Below are 20,399 nucleotides of genomic sequence, written 5' to 3'. Positions count from 1 at the left end.
AGCACAATGAAGGAACAAATGCAGGCTATACAAAGTGAAATAAAGCAAAATATACAGGGAACCAACAGTGAAGGGAAGGAAACCAGGACTGAAATCAATGTTTGGAACAAAAGGAAGAAATAAACATGTAACTGGACCAGAATGAAGAAACAAGAATTCAAAAAAATGAGGAGAGGCTCAGGAAACTGGGACAACTTTAAATGCTCTAACATTAGAATAATAGGGGTGCCAGAGGAGAACAAGAGCAAGAAATTGAAAGCTTATTTGAACAAATAATGAAGAAAAACTCACCCAATCTGGCAAAGGAAATAGACTTCCAGGAAGTCCAGGAAGCCCAGAGAATCCCAAAGAAATTGGACCCAAATAGGAACACACCAAGGCACCTCATCATTAAGTTACCCAAGATTAAAGTTAAGGAGAGAATCTTAAAAGCAGTAAGAGAAAAGGAGACAGTTACCTACAAAGGAGTTCCCATTAGACTGTCAGCTGATTTCTCAAAAGAAACCTTGCAGACAAGAAGGGGCTGGAAAAAAGTATTCCAAGTCATGAAAGGCAAGGACCTACATCCAAGACTGCTCTACCCAGCAAAGCTATCATTTAGAATGTAAGGGCAGATAAAGTGCTTCCCAGGTAAGGTCAAGTTAAAGGAGTTCATCACTACCAAGCCCTTATATGAAATGTTTAAGGGGCTTATCTAAGAAATAGAAGATCAAAAACTATGAATAGTAAAATGGCAACAAACTCACAGCTATCAACAACTGAACATAAAAAAACAAAAACAGAAACTAAGCCAATAACTAGAACAGGAACAGAATCAGAGAAATGGAGATCACATGGAGGGTTTTCAGTGGGGAGGGGAAGGAGAAGAACAGCGGGGGGAGGTTCAGGGAATAAGAAGCATAATTGGTAGGTACAAAATAGACAGGGGGTGGTTAAGAATAGTATAGGAAATGGAGAAGCCAAAGAACTTACATGTACAACCCATGGACATGAATTAAGTGGGAGAATGACAGAGAGTTGGAGGAGGGTGCAGGGCAGAGGGGGGTAAATGAGGAAAATTTGGAAAAACTGTAATAGTATAATCGATGAATGATACTTTAAATTTTTTTGCATTAAGCTTGGGCATTCCTCTGTTGAAACTACTCATTTGGATCATTCAAAGGGCTGTAGCTATGGGCAACCAGTGACTGCCAACTTCATCATGACAACACACCTGCTCATGCAAAAATTCTCATGGAGAGTTTCTTGGTGAAACATCAAGTCACCAGGTAACTCAGTCCCCCTATAGCCCAGATTTGGTGTCCTGCAACTTCTGGCTTTTCCCAAAATGAAAATTACCTTTGAAAGGGAATAGCTTTCAGACCATTGATGAGATTCAGGAAAATATGATGGGGTGGCTAACGGCAATTGGGAGAACTGTGTGACATCCCAAGGTGCCTATTTTGAAGAAGACGGAGGCATCATTGTCTTATGTACAACGTTTCTTGTTTCTACTTCAATAAATGTCTCTATGTTTTCATAGTACATGGCTGGATACATTCTGAACAGACCTTGTACGTACTTCTATAAATAGCATATTATCCAAGAAAACACTGAAATAATAGCAGTGATGGGTTTTGGTGATGTTACATTTGTATTATAGACGTCAGTCATTTCCTTTTACTTGACATTCTAAAATAACGTATCACACTCATAGTCTCACCCTTCCAAATTCAAAGGGGAGTTTTAGGCTGACATATTTACAAGTGATGTACCCTCCCAGTGATGGGTGATTAGATCGCCCAAGCCAAGGTAACCTATGAAAGACTCCATCACAGAATTGGACTACGGAAGTCAGAAACTGTGGTTGGACAGCTGTGGAATATGTGTAGACTTAGTGCTGGTGACCACACTGGGTTGTATGCATGCAAAGGAGCTCGGTGCAGATGTGAGGCTTTGTGGGTTATCATAGCTTCGGTAGCTAAGCAGCACCTGCAGGTGCTCAGGCACACACAATCTTTCCCTAGAAAGCATGGTGAGGAAATGTCATAAATATCAAACTGCAATGCTTTTGTCTCTGCTGAGTTTCCAACAATCACCCTTTTTTGCCTCGAGATATTATAGTTGGAGAGGGTTCCTCTTCCTTGCAATTGTGTCTTAAATTAGCAGGTGACTTTTATTTGTTTATTCACATAAGTTCATTTTTTCTTAATCTCCAACACTAAAGGCATTGTTGCTTTTATTAATAGGAAAATAACACGAATTAAAACACTGAGTTGCAGCTGAAAAAAAGAATTATTTACTGGAAAGTTTCCTGCTTGATTACTGGCTCTTACCCCCCAAACTTACTATTTTTTTACATTATTTTAAAAATATATTTTATTGATTATGCTATTACAGTTGTTCCAGTTTTCCTCCTTTGCCCCCCTCCACCTGATACACCTATTCTGTCCATCAATCCCTCCCCCTTTGCTCATGTCCATGGGTCATATATATAAGCCTTTGGCTATTCCATTTCCTATACCGTTCTTAACATCCCCTTGCTTATTTTGTACCCACCAATTTGTACTCTTAATCACTGCACTTTTTCCACTACTCTTCCACTTCCCCTCCCAACTGATAACCCTCCAAAAGATCTCCATATCTATGATTCTATTTCTGTTCTGCTTGTTTGCTTAGTTTGTTTTTTAGATGCAATTGTTGATAGTTGTGAATTTATTGCCATTTTAATGTTCAAAATTTCGATATTTTTCTTAAATAAGTCCCTTTAACATTTCATGTAATAATGACTTGGTGATGATGAACTCCTTTAACTTGACCTTATCTGAGAAGCACTTTATCTGCCCTTCGATTCTCATTGACCACTTTGATGAATAGAGTAATCTAGGCTGTAGTTTCTTGCTTTTCATCACTGTGAATACTTCTTGCCAGCCCCATCTAGCCTGCAAAGTTTCTATTGAGAAATCAGCTTACAGTCTTATAGGAACTACCCTGTGGGTAACTCTCTGCTTTTCTATTGCTGCTTTTAAGATTTCTCTCTATGGCATTTTAATTATGATGTGTTGGTGTGGTCCTCCCTATGTATGAGGGTTTCTTTCCCTGCGTTTATTTCTATGTATTAGGTAGAGCTGCTTTCACTCCCTGTATTAGTAGCATGACTTATTGTAGAAAGCAGGTAAGTTAGATGTGACAGAGCCTTAAGTAATCACCAGGGCTGGGCCACCAGTGGGAACCAGATTGATGGAGTCTGATATGGTGTTACTGCTCTGTGGCTCTGTGTGGCTGAGTGCTCAGAAAGGGGACAATGCTGGTGCATGGCCTCTGGAGTCTCATCTGGAAGGAAGATATCCACCAGCACTCATCCCAATGCCAGAACCTTCAGTTTCTCCCTGTATGTGACTGGGGTTCTTCAGTTGTTTCCCTGGTGCTGGAGCCCAGAGGGAATGAGTCTGTGTATGTCCTAAGTCTGTTACTGGCCCTTTAAGAGGAGATACCTGAGAATCCAGCATTTCTCCTGCTTCCCCAACTCCCACTGGATTTTACAGCCAGAAGTCATGGGGACTTACCTTCCTGACACTGACACGCTGGACTGGGTGGTCTGGTGTGGGGCTGGGTTCCCTCACTCCCAAGGTATCCTTCCTGATTTTTATCCATCACATGCGGATGTGGGACTTCCAAGTCCATGTCTCTGGGTCTTCACCCCTCCTACCAGTCTGGATGAATGTGACCTCTTTAATTCCTAGGTTGTTGGGCTTTCATACAGCTCAATTTTCTGACAATTCTAGGTGACAGTTGTTTTCTAGTTTAGTTGCAATTTTTGCTGTAGTTGTGAGAGAAGGCAAACAATGTTTACCTACCTCTCCATCTTGACCAGAAGTCCTACATGTGTTCTATATTTTACACTCTGAGTTTCAGAAAATGAAGCAGTGTGGTTAAGAATCCAGAGAGTTTGAGTTTGGAAAGTGTCCGTGCCAAAGCCTTGTCATGTACTAAGCCAAGCCTTATCATTTCCCACAGCAACCCTGTATGGGCTCCGGCAGCAAAGACTGATGGCAAATAAAATGCAGAGTTTTTGCCATTGATTTACAGACTAGAAAATTGGAATGGTGAGTCATCAGCAACATAAATTCGGAAAGACTGCTGCAGAGCAGGCCACTTTGCATAAAAATTCTGCTTCAATATCACACTAGGTCAACTGTGGCTTTTTATTTTTAGAAATATGAGTGAATGCCATATAGTTGGTTACCACTTTTTATGATATGTCAAATTCAAGTACAGTTGCATCGACTCCAAAGAGTAATACAATTCAGGATAGGATTATTTGGAAAAGCCTGTTAGGTAATCTTATCCCACTTAAGGTCATCATCTCATCCTCTTCACTTTGGGGAACCAAATTCTAATTAAAGAAAGATTGGAATTGGTTTTGAGAATTTTAAAATATGCCATAAGATCTTCATGGGGAAGGCTAGTTCTGTCATGTTTGATTTTCTACTCAGTTTCTTGAATGAGTAAAAAAAAATATTCATATTGTGTGAAGAGATGAAACTGGGGGATGAGTACTTGGAAGTAACTTTCTGAGGGGTTCAATTTGAGGGGCCAGATTTGTGGCGCAGAAGCCTGGAATGATGTTGGGAATAAAATGGTGATACAATTTAGTAGATACAGTTTCTCCAAAAATTTGTGTTCTAAAATAATTAAAAAATTCCAAGAAGGAGAAAATTATTGCCACTTTAATAAAAGAGGAATTTAGACCAGAAAAAAATCCGTAGGCAGAATCTAAGACAGCTGTCACATCCGTGAGGAGAGTGATTTGGGTCTGAAAGCATGCAGTGGATTTGTGTACAGAGCAAAAGAGGACTTTATTTCCCAAGAGATTCCAAAACCTGTGAGAGAAATGACTCACAGTGACTTCTCCAAATGATGAAGTCAAGCAGAGGTAACTTAAGTCTAAACCTGCAGTTGACTCAATTTTATTAACTGTGTTCTGCAATGCCATCACTGAGGTAAAATATCATGTGCAGTTACAATGGCTAACTAAACCTATTATGATAAAATAAAAGGATGAGTGTGAAGTAGAGAAGGAAACAGGAAAATACTAATTGCTCCCCATTCTGTTCCACTGATCTGTCTGTTTTTATGCCAGTACCATGCTGTTTTGGTTACTATGGCCTCATAATATGATTTCATATTAGGTAGTGTGACTTCTCCAACTTTGTTTTTCTTTCTCAGGATCGCTGTTGCTATACAGGGCCTTTTGTGGTTCCATATAATTTTTTGAAATATTTATTCTAGTTCCGTTAAATACACCATTGGAATCTTGATAAGAATTGAATTGAATCTTTACATTGCTTTGAGTAGCATGGACATTTTAATGATGTTAATTCTTCCTATCTATGAACACGTTGTATGCTTCCAGTTATTTGTATGTTCTTCCATTTCTTTCTTCAGTGTCTTATAATTTTCCTAGTACAGGTCTTTCACATCTTTGGTTAGGTGTATTCCTAGGTATTTTATTCTTTTTGTAGCAATTGTGAATGGGATTATTTTATCAATTATTCATTATTGGCATATAAAAATGTAACTGATTTCTGGATATCAATTTTGTATCCTGCTGCTTTATTGGATTTATTTACCAGTTCTTGTAGTTTTTTTGGTGAAATCTCTGGGGTTTTCTACATATAGTATCATGTCATCTGCCAATAATGACAGTTTTACTTCCTCCTTTCCAATTTGGATGCTTTTTAATTCTATTTCTTGTCTGATTGCAGTGGCTAGGACTTTCAGTACTATGTTGAATAAGAGTGGTGAAAGCAGACATCCTTCTCTTATTCCCAATCTTAAAGGGAATGCTTATAGTTTTTGCCCATTGAGTATGATGTTGGCAGTGGGTTTGTCATATATGGCCTTTTTTATGTTTAGGTGTGTTCCCTTCATTCCCATTTTGCTGAAAGTTTTCCAAGAATAGCAAGAGGATAAGACTGGTGCTCCGGTACTTCCAAAGCCTCAGCCAGCATCTTTTTTGCTAATGTCCCATTGGTGAAAGTGAGACACATGGCCAAACCAGATTCAAACAGTGAACAAATAGATTTCACCTCTCAATGGAAGTGGAATTTATGGGCATTTAAAAAAACACTAGAACTAGATAGTAAGGTTGGTAAATAAATAAACCAATAAGTCCTCAGAACTAAAGAGAAAAGGATGGGATATCAAGGAGACAGTTCTTGGCTATAAAAATTATTCATTTCCTAGGTGGTATTAGCAGAACAGTGCCTGATGTCATTTACTCCAGCCAGGGAATGCTCTCCTTACGGACTGCTGTGGGTTATGCTCTCTCAAAGTCACTTTTGAGAATCCAAGTAGAACAGCAAGCACCATCTTGGAGTAATCTTGGTGTCCTAGATGTTGGGATCCATGTTCTGAAACCATGGAGACAGGGACAACATGAGCATCTGAACACCTACCTCTGCTGGTTCAAGGGAAAGAGAGCCTATGTTTTCCTTTCAAGGGCAGGGACTAAGAGCTAGGAGGCACCAAGGGTGAGATGAACAAGTAGCAAAGGGTAGGTTAGTTGTTGGAGCTGGAATCAGGACAAAAATATGGAGGTGGATGGCAAGTTTGCTCCCAGAAATAAGTCATCCACATTAATAATAAGCATGAGAACACGACCTGGAGAGAAGGTCAGGGAGCATTTAAAGGACAGGTGAAAGACACGCGATAGTCTCCTGAAGTGGTTTGAGTTTTTTGTAAAGATGATAAGCCAGCTCTGCTGTTAACCAGGCTTTATTCACAATAGAGACATTTTACAAATATAGTTTTAAAAAATTATGTGTTTATCAATTATGTTTCCTATAACATTAAAAAGTTATATATCGTTGGAAATGACAGAATGTATTTATACACAAATCAAAACCAATCATTGTGGACAAATTACCTCTTTCAGTTTTCTCTGACAAAATGAGAGATTTTGACTGGATAATTTTCCCAAAGTTCTTTCCAGACCTAACCTCTTCATGGAAGCTGGAAAAAGAAGTAAAGGATTGGCATATGTGTGAAAGGAATGAGGCTGTGTTGGTTAGGAGGAATCCTATTCAGAGAGCGTTAGAACCAGCACTGAGGAAGATGTGAAATCTTTACCGTGGGGGTGTCAGATTCATTTTCACCAGGTTGCCTTTAAAGGGTTGAATGCAATTTCAACTCCTTAACAGTTAAGGAGTAGTTACATTTATACAGTCCTAAAATTACATTCGGCCCCACATTGGCCCTGCTAGGCTGATGTGGCCCCGGTGAAAATGAGTTTGACACCCTTGCTCTAGAGTTTTACTAACATGATAGGTCACTACCATACATTCAACAAATATTAACTGAGTAGCTACTAGGTGCTGACAGAGGAGTCAGTGAATGGCAGCAGCTTGCTCCAGCACCAATGGCAGTTACAGAATCATTTGGGTTTATTCAAATAAGTTTAGAGAAAAGTAGAATTTGTAAGGACATGCGGCTTTATTATTGTTTGCCGTAAAAGGGGGAACTGGATTGCTGAGACAATTGCAGGCAGAAATTACCTCAGATAACTTCTCTGGTCTTCAGTTTCTTTACATGCAAAATGAAAGAGCAAGATTAGATCATCCCTAAAGTCTCATTCTGCTCCCAAATTGTGGTTTTGCTGCCTTGCAGTTGTTAGTACTTTAGCTCAGAAACCCCCTCTAGTGTCGCTGTGAACTTAGGAAACCTCCAGTAGTCTCCTCCTGATGGGTGAGAGCCCCTGAAGACAGTGTAACTGCAGACAGGCCTGGGAATGGAGAGAGCAGAGCAAGGGGGTGGGGGGATTACAACTCACACTGACATAATGATGCCTGTGTGTCAGACACTGTTCTAAGTGACTAATATCCATTTAATTTTCACAACAAACCTATGATAAAAAGATACTAATAATACTCTAACTTTGCACATGAGGAAATGGCACAGAAAGATAAAGTAACTTGCCTACTAAGTGGCAGAGACAGAAAGCAAGCCCACCTAGTGGCCTACAGATCCATCCTCTTAAACCACCATCCTGTTCAGAGATTGCTGCATGTGGTACTTCACATAATCCTCACAGCAAAAATATGATTATATGATCTGGTTACTAAAATCACAATTTTTCACATGAGAAGACTTAGGCCCAGAGAGATGAAGTAACTTGTCTAGGCTCAAGTAGCTGATAAATGGTAGAGACTGGACTCAAACTTCAGTATTCAGCCAGGGTGAAGGGAGAAAACCAAAAGATGCATCCAAGATACTTTCCTCTCTCTATTTTTTTGTCTACCACTTTCTCAAATGTCATCGGTTCATTATTCTTGGTACAGAAAGGGATGATGCAGCATAAAATGCCAGACAGAGTTTTGGGTTGGTTGGGATTTGTTTATTTATTTATTTTTTTGCCAATTAACTGAATTTGTTCATTCAACTAATGGATAATGCACCCTTGTATGCATTTTTCTTGGTCCCTTTTGCTTCTCATTTTGGAGCAATGTTGCCAGGTAAGTAGTGAAGACCTGAAGTGCTACAGCAGGTTTACAAACTCTCCCTCTGGGAACTTCCACTGTGGTTTCAACTACCACTTCTATGGAATGCTTCCCACTCTACATCACCATGCCTCACCACTCTAAACCGCCTGAGAGGCGTCTGCTTTGCTGTTCCATTACCCCGTCAAACCCACATTCGGTATTCATCTGGCAAATACTTAGAAGCACTTACTATGTGCCAAGCACATATGCAAAACCCTTAGGCCCTTAGAACTGTGCTTGGTGTACATGAGCACGATTGAAAGACAGTCCTTACTTTCAAGTTTTACAAGAGTCTAGTAGGGGAGGTTGGTCAACAGCCCCTTATAGCATACAGTGATAAATGCTGTGATGGGCTAAGTGTGACAGCTTTGGTATATGCAGTGACATTTAATCCAATCCTAAAAGAGAGGTAAGAATAAGATCAGGGTAAGCTCTGTAGACAAGTGACTCCTTTCTTGCTCCCCAAATTGGCTTCTTCTTCATTCTAATTGTACTGTTATTTTTAGTTACCCAGGCTTAAAAACTCAGTCACTGTGTACTCTTTTGAAATGAATCATCATGTTCTCTCCTCCTCCCACTCCTCTGTTGCTAACCCTCCATGTGATCTCCATTTCTGTGGTTCTGTTCTTGTTCTAGTTGTTTGCTTTGTTTTTGTTTTTGTTTTAGGTGTGGTTGTAAATAACTGTGAGTTTGCTGTCCATTCACTGCTCATATTTTTATCTTCTTTTTCTTAGATAAGTCTCTTTAACATTTCATATAATAAGGGCTTGGTGATGATGAACTCCTTGAACTTGACCTTACCTGGGAAGCACTTTATCTGCCCTTCCATTCTAAATGAAAGCTCTGCTGGAAAGAGCAATCTTGGATGTAGGACTTTGGATTTCATAACTTGGACTACTTCTTTCCAGCCCCTTCTTGCCTGTAAGGTCTCTTTTGAGAAATCTGCTGACAGCCTGATGGGAACTCCTTTGTAGGTGACTGTCCCCTTATCTCTTGCTGCTTCTGGGATTCTCTCCTTCATTTTAATCTTGGCTAATGTAATTATGATGTGCCTTGGTATGTTCCTCCTTGGGTCCAACTTCTTTGGGACTCTCTGAGCTTCCTGGATTTCCTGGAAGTCTATTTCCTTTGCCATATTGGGGATGTTCTTCTTTATTATTTGTTCAAATAACTTTTCGACTCGTTGCTCTTCCTCTTCCCCCTCTGGTACCCCTGTAATTCGGATGTTGGAACATTTAAAGATGTCCTGGAGGTTCCTAAGCCTCTCTTCATTTTTTAAAATTTTTATTTCTTCATTCTTTTCTGCTTAGTTGTTTGTTTCTTTCTTCTGAACCACTCCATTGATTTGAGTCCCAGTTTCCTTCCCATCACTATTGTTTCCCTGTACATCTTCCTTCATTTCACTTAGTGTAGCCTTCATTTTTTCATCTGATTTACGACCAAAATCAACCAATTCAGTGAGCATCCTGATTACCAGTGTTTTGAACTCTGCATCTGATAGGTTGGCTATCTCTTGGTTGCTTAAAAGTATTGGCTCTGGGTCTTTGATTTGTTCTTCTATTTGAGCCATAGGGATTAGGTCTGTTTCTGCCTGTTATGTAGTGAGGGGTGGAGCCTTACATGTTGGAGGCAGGGTGGCAACCCAGTTGCTGGGTTGTGATGCTGTATGTGGGGGCAGGGGCAGGGAGGGAACAATGGCCCTTGCTCTGCTCTCTTTTGGATTTCAGTCCCTTCTGTCACTTCCCACAAGCAAACTGGGCCCTTCTGGTGCTGGTTCCCAGGTGGGTGGGCTTGTGTACATTCTAGGACCCTGTGGTTCTCTCCAATGAACTCTCCTGTGAGGCTGGGAGTCTCTCCCAGCACCTCAACCCCCACAGTATTTTCGATCGGTTCTTTTAGGCTTTATTTCCGGTGCTGGGGCCCTGGGTTGCATGGTCTGTCTCTCTGCCCATTTTTGCCTGGTTTATCTGTGCACAAATGTGGGACCGTGGTCTGCTGGCTGCCTTGTGCGCCTCACTGGGTCAGCTCGTTGTCTCCCCGTGTCCGGGGTCTGCTAGCCACCACTTTTTCCTGCTGCAACCCCTCTCCACTGGTCACCGACTCCACCCCTTTTACTGGTCTGGTTGAATGGTTGTCAGACTTCTGCACAGTTCAACTTTCTGTTTGTTGGTTGTTTTTTTTGTTTCTAAATTTTTTGTTGTCCCTAATTTTGATGGTGTGAAGAGGTGCAGTGTGTCTACCTATGCCTCCATCTTGGCTGGAAGTTGTTTTTTTTTTAATTATTGTTCTAAATTTGGTATTAGTTTCAACTGCATGTCTACAATATTACTTGCTTATTTATTCACCTGTTGATGAACATTTGGGTTGTTTTCCGGTTTTGGCTCTTATGAACATTTGTGTAAAAGTCTTTGTGTGCACATCAAGGTTTGTCCAGAAGGTATGAAGCCATGTACTATGAAAAATTGAGACATTTATTTAAAAGATACAGGATACAAGATACAAAAGATAAAAGATACAGGACAATGACACCTCAGTCCCCTTCCAGGTAGGCACCTTGGGACCTCACATAGTTCTCCTACTCACCATCTGCTGTCCCATGGCACTCTCATCCATTGTCTGAAATCTTTTTCCTTTTAAAGATGATTTTAGTTTTGGGAAGAGCCAGAAATCACAGGTACCAAAGGGTTGTAGAAGGACTGAGTCACCTGGGTGATTTAATGTTTTGCCAAGAAACTCTGCACAGGACATGATACATGAGCGGAACATTGTAGTGATGAAGCTGCCATTCACCAGTTGCCCATAGCTGTGGCCTTCTGAATCATCTGAATAGTTCCCACAGAGAAATGATCAAGCTTAATGCAAAGATTTGATAAAGATTCATTGCTCCACTCGCTCAGTCATTTTGAATGTTACAGCCACACAGTACACATGTTCACTCAATGGCATCTACCACCCCCACTGACTAGTACAGTGAAGTCATCATTGTTCACACATATGTATCCCAGTCCACTCTCCTTGGCTGCCAGGTTACATCAATGTGGTACAAACCGTTCTTGTTATATTAACCATGGCTGGACTTTTTCCAGACAGACCTTTTAAATTTTAATGTGTTTTTGGATACCTAGGAGTAGAATTGCTTGGTTGAATGATGTGGGTCTCCTAGCTTAAACAGTTTTCCAAACTGTTTTCCAAAGTGGTTATCCCATATCACCTTCACATCAACCATGTGTGAGTTCCACTTGTTCTTACTTTCTCTAACACTTGGTTATTCTAAATCCTTTGCATTTCTTTATTGTAAATAGTATTGCTTTTTACTTCACTTTCCAATTCTTTCTTTCTAGTAATAATAATACAGCTGATTTTTCTACATTGACTTTACTAAGCTCACTTATTGGTTCTAGGACATTTTGTAGATTCCATAGGCATTCTATGTACATGATCATGTTATCTATAAAAAATGACAGTTTTATATCTTCCTTGTAAATTTCTATGCACTCCCTGCCTTTATTACACTCATTAGGATTTCCAGTGCAATGTTGAATAGAAGTATGGAAGAATGGACATCCTTACTTTGTTCTTAATCTTAGACAGAAAGCTTTCAGCCCTTGAATATTAACTATGATATAATTGGAATATACTTTATGGTTGCAATGCATCATGTTGAGAAAGTAAGTCCCCTTCTATTCCTACTTTGCTGAGAATTCTTACCATGAATGGACGTTGATTTTTGTCAACTGTTCTTTCTAAATCTAACAAGATGATCATAAGATTTGTCTCCTTTCTGCTTTTAATGTCCATTCTTTCACTAATTTTTTAATTTAAAGTCAACCTTGCACTACTGAGTGAAACTATACTTGGACATAATGTATTATTCTTTTTGTATATTGCAGAATATGTTTGCTAATAATTTGTTAAGGACATTTACATCTACTTTCACAAGGGATATTGGTTTGTAATTTCTTTTTTCAAAATGTCTTTGCATGGTTTTGGTAATAGGATAATGCTCAAATCATAACATGATATGGAAAATTGTAGTGGACCAGTTTGTTTAAGTCTGGCAAATGTGACTCATCTCTGAATGGAAAACCTACAGAAGAGAAGTGGTGGGCAGGAGCCAGACCTTCAAACTGAGTTTTCCCATGGGAATCAGGCCTAGAAAATGCATACAGACTGTTATGGCTAGCTCTTGCTAAAACTCCATCGCCCTGGTCTAAAACAACAAATGTGTATTGTCTATCTTCAAGGTAATATCCAAAGCCTGTATGAATTTTCCCAAGGATAGGGAAAACTCATCAGCTCATCACCATTCCCCTCTGCATATTATTTTTATTTTCTTCATTGTACTTAAAATGTAGACAATAACATTCTATGTAATAGATAATAAATCTTTCTCTGATGTGAGACCCAAGGAAAATAATAAAAGCCTGTGTAGGCAGGGGTTGAGGCGCTCCCCTCTTGAGGGAGTGGCCGAGGCACCATAGGCACTCTGCCCTTGAGAGAGCAGTCATTCCTGTTCCCTTTTTCTCCACAGGATTATTGTTGCCTGTGCATTCATTCTCGCCGTCAGCCACAACAGGCGGACTCTGCTGGCCAGAGTTCACCACAGGAAATGTTCCCTAGTCCTTTTGTCTTAAAACAGCTGTGTATCATTGCCATTTTTAAATGTGTTTGATACAATTTGTAAGTGAAGTTATTTGGGCCTAGAATTTTCTTTGTGAAAGAATAATTACAAATTCAATTAGTAATGAACATAGAACTACGTATTTAGATTTTCTGTGTTTTCTTGCGTCAGTTTTGATGGCTTATCTTTTTTTCAGTTCTAGAATTTCCATTTGGCTCATTTTTAGTTTTTTTTTCTTTTTTTTTTGCTGAGATTCTTCATTGCTGCATTTTCCATTTTGAACATACCTATAATAGCTCTTTTGAAGTTCCTTCCTGCTAACTCCAACTTCTGATCATTTTGGGGTTGGTTTCTTTTGATTCCTTTTTGTCTTGTTTATGGGTCATATTTTTCAATTTTCCCCACATAACTAGTAGTTTTAACTTTATACCAGATATTTTGGAAGATGAATTCTGCTATCTTCTTCCAAAGAGTGGTGGATTTTTTTCTGGCAGCCAGTTAGCTTGGCTGGATTCAAACTCTAAATTCTGTTTCCACTGTGATGGGTAGCAGCTAAGCTAAGGCTTCCAGCTGCTGCTTCGGCTGGGCCCCTTACATCTTTTCATACAACACATGTGTAGCTCGGTGATTAGTCAAAGTTTTGGGTGAAGTTTATAAACAGATTTTGGAGTTCCTCTGAAGTGACTTCCACTTTTCCATGATTTGCCCCATCACTTTTCATTCTGGCAGCCTTATTTTCACTTCTGGCTTCACAGGCCAGTAAAAATTCATCTCTCTGCTTGAGTTCTAGCTGTCCTTCATGCTGTGCAATGGAAGTGCATCCAGGTGGGAAGGTGCAGAAAGGCCCACTCATCCACTGCAGTCACTCACTGCTTTCAAGGTCGATCCTCTGTTTCTGATGCTTCCTCAGAGTTGTTCAGTATATTCCCCCCCAATTTATATGTGTTAACCATGGGAGTGATAATATTATATAGGTTTTCTTACCACTAACAGAATAGGAACTTCTGTTTTCTTGGGGACATTAAAAAAGGAAAAAAGATATCTCCCTGACCAGAAAAAGCTAGCTGAGTTCAACACCACTCAACCAGTAATACAAGAAAAGTTAAAGATACTTCTTTAAGAAGAATAAAGGAAAAAGTAAAATAAAAATATGAATAATAAAATGGCAATAAGTACATAACTATCAATAATCACTTTAAATATAAATGGATTAAATGTTCAACAAAAAGACACAGCATAACTGAATGAATAAGAAAAAGACCCAAATACTGTCTACAAGACCCCCCACTTCGAATTGAAAGACACACACACACACTGGAAGTAAAGGGATGGAAAAAATATTTCATGCAAATGGAAACCAAAAAAAAGATGAGGTAGCAATGCTTATATCAGACAAAACCGACTTTAAAACAAAGGCTATAATCTGAGACAAAGAAGGGCCTTATGTAATGATTAAGGGATCAATCCAACAAGAGAATATAATCCTTGTAAACATTTAAGCACCCAACACAGGAGCACCTAAACATACAAAGCAAATCTTGATGTACATAAAAGGAAAGATCAACAGTAATGGAGTCATAGAAGAGGATTTAACACCCCACTGACATCAATGAATAGATCTTCCAGACAGAAAATCAACAAAGAAACAGCAGACTTAAATGACACATTACACCTGATGTGTAACATTTAATTAACATTTGCTTTAATTAACATTTTTTGAGCATTTTACTCAAAAGCAGCAAAATATACATTCTTTTCAAGTACACTTTTCTGATGTATCTCCTAATGCAAAGAAAATAAAAGAAAGAACAAATAGCACTACATCAAACTAAAAAGTTTTTGCACAGCAAAGGAAAAAAATCAACAAAACAAAAAGACAGTTTACTGACTGGAAGAAGATATTTGCCAATGATACATCCAATAAGGGGTTAATAAATTTATAAATTCATACAACCCAACACCAAAAGACTAATAATAAAAATAAAAAATGAGCAGAGGACCTGAATAGACAATTCTTCAAAAAGGACATATGGATGGGCAAGAGACATATAAAGACATTCAATGTCACTAATCCTCAAAGAAAAACTACAAAGGCTGTGAGACAAAGAAGATTTCACCTCATACCTATCAGAATGGTTATCATCAATAAATTAAAAAAAACAAGTGTCAGTGAGAACACGGAGAAAAGGGACGCCTCATGCACTATTGGTGGGAATGCAGATTGGTGCAGCCACTATGGAAAACAGTATGGAGGTTCCTCAGAAAATTAAAAATAGAACTACCTCACCCTGTCTGGGTGACTCAGTTGGTTGGAGCGTCATCCCAAACACTAAAAGATTGCAGATTCGATTTCCACTCAGGGCACATACCTAGGTTGTGGCTTCAATCCCTGGTCAGGGTGCATATGGGAGGCAAGTGATTGATGTTTCTTTCCCTGTTCCCCTTTTTCTCTTGAAAATCAATAAATATATTCTCAGGTAAGGATTAAAAAATAGAACTACCATGTGATACAGCAATTCCACTTTTGGGTATTTATCCAGAGAATTTCAAAATACTAATTCAAAAAGATATATACACCACTATGTTTATTGCAGCACTATTTACAATAGCCAAGAGATGGAAGGAACTTAAGTCTCCATCAATAGATGAGTAGATAAAGAAGATGTGGTACATACACAATGGAATATGACTCAGTCATTAAAAAAAAGAATGAAATCTTACCATTTGCCAAAACATGGCTGGAAATAAAGAGTATTACACTAAGTGAAATAAGTCAGACAGAGAAAGAGAAGTAACATGTTATTTCACTTATATGTGGAATCTAAAGAACAAAATGAACAAACAAAATTGAAACAGACTCACAGGTACAGAAAACGGAATGATGGTTGCTAGAAGGGAGGGAGCTTACGGGGCTGGGCAAAGAAAGTGAAGGCATTAAGAAGTACAAATTGGCAGTTACAAAATAGTAAGAGGGATATAAAGTACAGCATATAAAATATAGTCAATAATATTGTAATAATTATATAGGGTGCCAGGTGGGTGGTAGACACATGGAGGACGGATCACTCCATAAATTATACAGATGTTTAAACACTATGCTGTACACCTGAAACTAATGTAAAGTAATATTGAATGTTAACTGTAATTTTAAAAGAAAAAGAAGAAAATGACACTGTTACCACCATCATCTCTCCAGAATTCCCAGAGAATATTTTTAATGGAACAAGCTTTACATTTATATACTCTTTTTTTATTGTTGTTCAAGTATAGTTGTCTACATTCCCCCCTACCCCAGCCATCCCACTCTCCACCCTTAATCCTACCCCTTTTTGGTTTTGTTCATGTGTCCTTTATACATGTTCCTGAAAACCTTTCCCTCTTTCCTCCCATTATCCCCTCTCACCTCCCCTCTGGTTACTGCCAGTTTGTTCTTAATTTCCAAGTCTCTGGTTATATTTTGCTTGCTTATTTGTTTTGTTGATTATGTTCCACTTATAGGTATGATCATATGGTATTTGTCTTTCACCACCTGGCTTGTTTTACTCAGCATAATGTTCTCCAGGTCCATCCATGCTGTTGCAAAGGGTAGGAGCTTCTTCTTTCTTTCTGCTGCATAGTATTCCATCATGTAAATGTATATTCACATACTCTTAAGATGTCTGTTTTCTTTCACCTAAAGCCCAATGGTATCCAATGAAGTTTAAGTATAAAAAATTAATACCAGCAGATAAGCCATCCATAGCATACATTTAAAATACAACTTAAACCTAGAGTAAAATAAATATTCTTGATTGGACCTCAAATGTCTTACATGGTCTAGTTCTGCAAGCCACTCCAATGTCATCTCTTATCATTCTCTGCCTAGTTCATTATCTTTAGCTACCCTAGCTTTATGTTCTTCCTAAATACCGGAGCACCTGCTGTTCCTAAAATCTGGAATACTCTTCCCTCAGATAATTACATGGTTGGTCCTTCTGACCATTCAGGTCTCTGATCACATGTCACCTCCCCAGAGAGGCCTTTTCTTTTTTCTTTATTTTTAAAAAATGTATTTTATTTATTTTTAGACAGAGGGGACGGGAAGGAGAAAGAGAGGGAGAGAAACATCAACATGTGGTTGCCTCTCCTGTGTTCCCTTACTGGGGACCTGGCCTGCAATCCAGGCATGTGCCCTGACTGGGAATCAAAATGCAGTGGTTTGCCTCACAGGCCTGTGCTCAATCCACTGAGCTACACCAGCCAGGACTACAGAGAGTCCTTTTCTAATTAACCTATGTGAAAGAGCAAACCCTCTCACTCACCCCAATTATGCTCTAACATCTGCTTTCCTTTCTTTAGACCACTAATCACTATTTCAAACTATTCAATGTCTAGCTCATTGTCTGGATCCCCACTAAAAGGTAAGTGTCAAGAAGACAGAATCTTTCTCTGCCTTATTTGCCAATGTAGCCAAGTGTCTTGCATAGTTTTCTGGCACAGATTAGGTTTAATAAGTAATAAATAAATGAAGAATGATGTGAGAAGTATTGAGGTAAATCCAACTTCCCCCATTAAACATATGTGGCAATAAAAGAAATTAATTTAAAATATTTATGCAGTAGGTAGATATACTTTGCCTCCTCACAGAACCAGAAGATGGACAATGACAAATTCAAAAACAAAAATAACCAGAATTTCCAGAACATCAAACTGTAGGGAAGTCTGACAACCAGGGAGTTAAAGAAGAAACATTGATCCAGACTGGTCAGAGGGGTGGAGACAGGCAGCCGGGGTGGAGAGGACTTGCAACAAGGTGGCAGATGGTAGACCATGTGGTCCCACATTTGAATAGGGATAAACTGGGAGGAACAACTGGGGGGCAAGACAGACAATGCAACTCAAGGTTCCAGTGTGGGGAAATAAATCCTCGAAATCTCTGACTGAAAAAAACCTGTGGGGGTTGAGGCAGCAGGAGAAAGTCCCAGCCTCACAAGGAGAGTTCTTTGGAGAGATCCACAGGGCCCCAGAACTTACACAAGCCTACCCACCCAGGAATCAGCACTAGAAGGGCCCAATTTGCTTGTGGGTAGTGGTAGAAGTGATTGAAAGCTGAATAAGTGGCATTGTTCCCTCTCATAAGCCTTCCCCCCGCATGCATCTCCATAATGCAGTGAAGTAAGTGGCCCCGCCCTGGCAAATACCTAAGGCTCAGAATGTATCAGGCATGCTGAGACAAAAAAAATATGGTCCAAATGAAAGAACAGATCAAAGCTCCAAAAATATAATTAAGTGATGAAGAGATAGCCAACCTATCAAATGCAGAGTTTGAAACACTGGTAATCAGGATGCTCACAGAAATAGTTGAGTATCGTCTCAAGATAGAGGAAGAAGTGAAGGCTATGTGTGTTGTGACCCTTCAAAGCCAGGCAGGTTCACATAATTAGGGCAGATGGAAGAATATTCATGGAGCTGTTGGAATGTCTGACATGACTTTATTCAAGGGTGGGTGAGCCACCCATGCAGAAAGTTGCATGTATCCCTGCATGTCTCTGCGTGGCACACTGCATGTCATCTGTCCCCTTGAGTGGCACATGTCATGGCACCCAGTGGGGAGTCCCTACTTTCTTAAGTACTAGAGACAAACAAAGCTGGAAGAGTGCTAACAGGTCTTATGCAACAGAGCTTCATAGTACACATGGGAGCCCATTCAAGGATATGGGAACAGTTTATCGGACCCTGTGTCAAGGCTATGAGAACACTACTTATCAATCCCATTCAAGGTTATGGGAAAACTGTTTCCCTTAGTTACCAAGACACCTGGGTAAGGTAGCCAGACTGCCTCCATTTAACCTACACTATGAAAAAAGAAAATGTACAGGTAACCAACAGTGATGGGAAGGAAACTGGGGCTCAAATCGTTGATTTGGAACAGAAGGAAGAAAGAGACATTCAACCAGAACAGAATGAAGAAACAATAATTCAAAAAAATGAGGACAGGCTTAGGAACCAATGGGGCAACTTTAAAGGTACCAACATCTGAATCATAGGGGTGCAAGAAGGAGAAGAGGAAGAGCAAGACATTGAAAACTTATTTGAATAAATAATGAGGGGAAACTTCCCCAATCTGGCAAAGGAAATAGACTTTCAGGAAATCCAAGAAGCTCAGAGTCTCCCAAAGAATTTGGACCCAAGGAACCACACACCAAAGCACATCATAATCACATTGCCCAATGTGTTGTGACTGTTCAAGATTGGGCAGGTCCATGGTATTCACACAGACAGAATAATATTCACAGAGCCATTGGGATGTCTGGCATGCCTTTATTCATGGGCGGGTGAGCCATGCATGTTGCAAGCTGCATGTCTCCTTGCCTGTCACATGCTGTGGCCCTTGCTCCCCAGCATGGCACCCATCATGGCACCTATCCCCTTGCAAGTGTCTCCATTGCACCTAGCAGAGGGGCTCTACCTGTTTAAGTACTAGAGGGGAAAAAAGCCGGCAAGATGCCAGTACACTACATAGCATAACATAATTCTGCGCATGTGAGCCCACTTGATGTTATAAGAACAAGTTTATCGGACAGTTTATCAGTCTAAAGGCTATGAGAACACTACTTATTAGGTCCTCCAAGGCTATGAGAACACAGCTTCCCTTAGTTACCCAGACACCTGAGTGAGGAAGCCAGAGTGCCTCCACTTAATCTGCACCGAAGATTAAAGATAAGGAAAGAATCTTAAAAGCAGCAAGAGAAAAGGAGACAGTTACCCACAGAGGAGTGCCCATAAGACTATGAGCTGATTTCTCAAAAGAAACCTTACAGGCAAGAAGGGGCTGGCAAAACATATTTGAAGTCATGAAAGGCAAGGACCTACATTCAAGACTACTTGATCTAGTAAAGCTATCATTTAGAAAGGAAGGGCAGATAAAGTGCTTCTCAGATAAAGTCAAGTTAAAGGAGTTCATTATCACCAAGCCCTTATTATATGAAATGTTAAAGGGACTTACCTAAGAAAAAGATGATAATCAAAAACATGAACCATAAAATGACAACAAACTCAGAACTATCAACAACTGAAGCTAAAACAAAGATAAAGGAAACAACTAGAACAAGAATAGAATCACAGAAATGGAGATCACATTGAGGGTTACCAGTGGGGAGGGAATGGGAGGAGAATGAGGGAAAAGGTACAGGGAATAAGAAGCATAAGATAGAGAGGAGAGGTTAAGAATAGTATGGGAAATGGAGAAGCCAAAGTACTTATACGTAATACCCATG

Source organism: Artibeus jamaicensis, unplaced genomic scaffold (assembly GCF_021234435.1).
Source record: "Artibeus jamaicensis isolate MK-2021 breed Jamaican fruit bat unplaced genomic scaffold, CSHL_Jam_final scaffold_286, whole genome shotgun sequence".
NCBI lineage: Eukaryota > Metazoa > Chordata > Mammalia > Chiroptera > Phyllostomidae > Artibeus > Artibeus jamaicensis.
Note: the sequence above shows the minus strand (reverse complement) of the source record.